This window comes from Phalaenopsis equestris, unplaced genomic scaffold, assembly GCF_001263595.1.
Source record: "Phalaenopsis equestris unplaced genomic scaffold, ASM126359v1 Scaffold203382, whole genome shotgun sequence".
NCBI lineage: Eukaryota > Viridiplantae > Streptophyta > Magnoliopsida > Asparagales > Orchidaceae > Phalaenopsis > Phalaenopsis equestris.
This window is the reverse complement of record NW_018223013.1, coordinates 138,152-143,398: the sequence shown is the minus strand read 5'-3', so window position 1 is coordinate 143,398 and position 5,247 is coordinate 138,152. Positions and strand designations below refer to the sequence as shown.

The 5,247-nt window shown below is 37.5% G+C and overlaps 1 protein-coding gene across 7 annotated transcripts in view; it reads left to right on the top strand.

Moving 5' to 3' along the window:
* LOC110036175 (B3 domain-containing protein Os07g0563300-like) overlaps positions 1-5,247 on the top strand; it is a 76,202-nt gene that overhangs the window by 19,143 nt on the left and 51,812 nt on the right. The window lies entirely within an intron of this gene.

Below are 5,247 nucleotides of genomic sequence, written 5' to 3'. Positions count from 1 at the left end.
CTTAGCGAACGAGCTGAACACGAGCTTCTTAACGAGCCAAAAACGAGCTATTCGAGAAAAACGTGTCGTTTTGACAGCCCTATCCATAGTTGAGCTAGATATCTTTATTCCATACTTTGTTATAAGCCCTATGCACGGTTGGGGTTGGATAATGGGAGACTTGGCTGGTTGCTTCTTGCTGCTGAAGGAGCAGTTGGGTCGCCAAAGGAAAGGCCTGTAGAAAGACTGGCGACTGCAGGAAGAGGAGCCTGGGGCTTCTGATAGATAAGGTTTGCCATAAAGACACCAGGAGAAGACTGACGGAGGAGGGATTCTAGTTGCTGGAGAGGCTCCGTAGGTTGTAGGATCGAGCAGAGAAGGGCCTGTAGGCTGGTTGAAGGAATTCGACGAATGCGGGGATGTGTCTGTTCTAAGCCTGTGACTTGTGTTTACGAGCGAGACAAGCGAGGTGAAGGGGACAAGCTAAGTAAAGGGGTCCTTGTATGCTAGCATCCTGTGATCTGCCTTTGGCGAACTGAATGCAACCTAGACTGACGTGCTGACATCTGCGATCCATCAAGAGTTTCAGCTCTTGGCTAATGCGCGCACATGAGATAGACGAAACCGAAAGATGATCTAGTGAGGGTTTAGGCTCCTAGGTCACATGCACACAGGGGACAGACAAAATCAGAAGGAGACGATCAAGGCTAATGTTCAAAACGAACGACGTTGATGGGAATGATTTGACGAGGCTCTAATATTTTATAGAAAGTTAGAGAAACTATATTTTCTTATTTCTTAATTATCAAATTACAAATTTTCTCCTTATATAATAAGAAATGGCTAGGACAAGATTAATTATAACAATTACAACATACCAAAGAAAATATAACTCAAGAATGAAAGAAATATGACATAATAAGATGGGAATAAAAGAAAGTAAAACTAAAATAAGAAACTCAGAATTCCACATATTGTAGTTTAGAAACCAATATACAAGATATGAACTTGTCCAGAGTTAAGCGAAACCATTGCTAGATTGGTAAGTGGAATAAAGATTGCACTTATTGCTAGGTTGGGAGGTTATGTGCATGAACAGGAATCATTTACCTAGACTCCTGAGTTTATGCTGGTCACGATTGTTGGTCATTTTTATTGTTGGTGATATGGTATATGGGGTGTTGCTCGTACTACAAAGTGGGATGGCATTGCTGGTATGATTGATTTGCCAAAAATTGTTGTGGCTGTTGCTGATAACAATCAAATTAATATTGCGTAGCATGCCTTTTACCTTTGCGCCTTTTGATGTCATCCTACATGAGAATTTTCCATCCAATCTTGTATTGAACTTGTCTTGAGCTATTCTTGCTTTTAAAGGAACAAATCTTGACTTTATAATCGATATATAACAATTGAAATATTTATTGGCATTCAGATTATAGGAATTGCTCTTGATTGATTTAGATAATTTTTTTTTAGTACTTTTTTTTTTTGCTTGAGTGTATTCTTCTAATTGTTTTTTAGTTTTTTTCTCTTCAGAAGCACTGATTTTTATCTCTATATTTATAACTTAATCCATTGACTCTCTAAAGTTGGTGCATTTATATTTTTTGATTCCCTTATTTAGGGTTTATTTGGTGAGGTTGCAGGTTTTTAATAAATATGATTGAAGGTTGTTATGAGGAAAACAACCTTAATAAAAGCTGCTATAGGTATCATAAAAAATTCTTTTTGAAAAAAGCTTGGGACAATAGTATTCTTGCAACTCTAACGCAATAGGAGATACGGTTGTATAAAGTATTTTTTTATTACATAACTTTTTAGAAAGTAGCAAGAAAAAGAGAAGTATGATGGCAGTTGTAAAAACAAAGCATTGAGAAAGCTGCCCTAAACATGCCTATAATCCATTAGGAAAAATTATAAATTTTGTCATCTTCATGTTTTTTTAACGGGGGAAATTTGATTTTTTGAGTAAAATCAATTTCATACTCTTGGACAACCTTTAATCCTCTCTTGAATTTCTTTAAATCATGCACCACCTTTGCACAGTTTGCTGTTGAGAGTACTGCTCAAAGTAAAACCTCTCAACTCTACTTAACGAATCATTGCATTGAATCCAATGCTATTACGTCAGTTGCATTTCCCACCAATTATATACACCTTCAAGAAGTTGCAATCGCCATATCAATTTTATGATCTTCGGTACACCTAAACCCTTAAAGCTTTTCTTAATGTGATTAATCCAAGCATCATATTTTATTAGTCTTATTACTTCTATGAAAATAGAGGTACTTGTATTCAAATAATCACAACACTTCTTCAATCTTTACTTCATTAATATTAATGAACTGTGCAACTCCAATTGCTTTGTTAAAATGAGTAGTTATATCCACTTGAATCACCTAAGCTGTCGGTGGTATCAGAGTTAATTCAAACAACAACGGAATATTAATATTATTGCGGAAATTAAAATAGGAAATCATAAATAATCAACTGAAATAAAAAATAATAACAAGGACACAACAATCCCAACAAGAGCGGCATCACGACGCTGGTTAGAGGGTGGTTTTAGGTTGGCTGTATGAAGTGGAGTACTGGGAGAATAACAGGGTAGATGGTTAGTTTGTCAAGGGTTAAAGGGTGAAGCGAGTGGCTGTGAATACGGGCCAAGGAGGATCATGCTTGTGGTGGGGAAGTGGTGGCTGGACAGGGCAGTGGAATGTTGGCTGATTGTTAGATGCAGATATGGGGTGGGGAGGTTGTCGACAGGACAATATGGGAGCCTTGGAAGCAAGCCGGTCTGGAGCAGGCAACAAGGTTGGTGGCCAGGAGAAGAACTAGGGAGGAAGATTGCTAGGATGAAAAGGAAGATACACACAATCGGAGGATGAGTTACAATTGAAGCACCTTCCTGCCACCGGATACAACCTTTAGAGTGAATAGGAGAAACTGAAGCTCTCAGTAGACAGAAAATGGAAAATCGGGAGGGCCAGTCGAACTCCCTAAGAAGACAAACTTCGATACATAAATAGCGAAGGAAGGCGACATTTTCCCAAATCGGGAGGGCCAATCAAATCCCCTCACTAAACCGGTTCATTGCTTATCACACGACCTCTGATCGGTTCAACGTAAAAACATACTTGTCAGTGCCCTGAGTTTGGGTGAGTTTCGACCTCATCCGTCGAAGCTTCTATTTACTCGTGATATGGAGTCAATTTTGCCATGTTGAAGGTAGCATACATGTTCTAGTCCCCTTACAAATCGATCTTGCAGGAATTCTCATTTAGCTTCTTGAGGACTCAAAACCGTTCATTTGCTCTAGGCTTAAGTTTCCCGAGTGATCCCATGGGAAACCTTTCTTTCCTCAGTCTGACCCACACTAGATCTCTCTCTCAGGAAAATTCACCTTCCTGGTCTTGTTAGCTTGCGCCTAGTACTGTGATTCTGTTTGGTGATTTCTTTCCCAATTTCCTTGCGTCGACATTCATACTAACCTCCGAAGTAGGAAGAATTGGTATTAACTCAACTGTATTGAGTGGTGGATTGTGCTCATACACATTCTGAAAGGTTTGGCCCATTATCTGATTCACGGACCTGTTGTACGCAAACTTGGCTTCGGCTTAAGTTAAGTCCCACTGCTTAATGTTCTTTGCTATGAATCACCTAAAGTGGTTCCCAAACTCCTGTTCACCACTTTCTAGTGACCATCAGCCTGCGGGTCAGCAACCAGCTGAACTGAAGTTTTGTGCGAAGCTTTCCCCGTAGGGTTCTCTTGAAGTGACTCGGAAACATGATGTCCCTATCAGATATGATGGTTCTTGGGATCCCATGTAGCCTTACGATCTGTCTTGAGTACAAATCAATGACATGAGCTACGTCTAATATTGAGTGCTACGTCACGAAATGAGTTATGTTCTATAATCAGTCAACCACGACCATCATCGGGTCCTTGTTTCGCTACATCCTTAGAAGTCTCACCATGAAATCTATGCTAACATCTACGCAAGGGTCTTTTGGTATCGATAATGGCATGTATAGCCCTGTGTTTTGTCCTAGGATCTTCAATCCCGGATACTCCGGTTTATCTTTTGTTTTTTTTTAATTTAACAAAATTGATATTAACCCTCCTCCCTTATATTACTAAAGTCATAGATGATCATGGTGCTCAACAATTTCATGATTTTAGTGCAACATTATCTCAAATCTTATTTACTTGACTTGGGGTATAATTAGAATAAATATATCATTACTTAAGTTTTAGCAATTGAATATTGAAGTGTTTTACCGGACGCCAACATTAGAATGTTAAATTTGAAACTCCCCATTACTCACATCACTCCATAGGTTCTTATTAAATTTATCGACATAATGAAGTTCTTGCTCCGCTTCATCATTAGTTGTATTTATAATCTCTCATTTCACATGTTCGATTTCAGACATTTTCATATTTTCTAATGATAAGAAATATTATTTAAATTTTAAAATAATGATTATGTTGTTTATTAGAACTTCAACTATATAGATTTTTATGAATGCATTTTTTGTTTATTTCTTGTTAACTAGTGTGTAAGGCATGAGGGCTCATTGGTGCAGAGTATTTTGGTATTATTTTTTAGCTTTTATTAAAATAATTGCGTACTGTTTCAAAATACTAAGGCAAGGGTTGCCTCAACTTGAGGCAGCAAGGCATGTTTTATAAAAAACTTTGAGGCGTGCCTCTTATTAACAAAGCTAATTAAAGTGGCACTATTATATTTCACTTTGCTTCAAGGCAGGCGGTTCAAATGAATTTTTCTTCTGTGTGGACCTTTTACACTGTTGTACGACTCCTTTAGACCAACGCTATAAGTATTTGATCTTTTATTTATTTATTTTTACTCTGGCAATTTTAAGCAATTATCCCTATTAAACTCAGAATCATTATCTTACTATTATATTGTGCTTTGAATAAAAAATTGTTTAACTTACCTATCAAAAGTATTGGGTAACAATAATTTGGGTATCCAAAGGAAAAGGAGTAAACAAAATTCTGCAAAGAATAAGGGGGTAATTTGATTATAATTGCGTTGAAAGCAAAAGAAACAGTTAAAAAATTGAAAGAGCCGTAAACTTTGCTGCAGTTTAAGGGATTTTGCTGCAGAAACAGTTAAAAAATTGAAAGAGCCGTAAACTTTTCCTACATTAACTGTTCCGCCCAAGTTAAAACGTGAAGAGATAAAGGACAGAGAATGTGACTAACACTTTAATGTCTCTGCCCAAGTCAACACC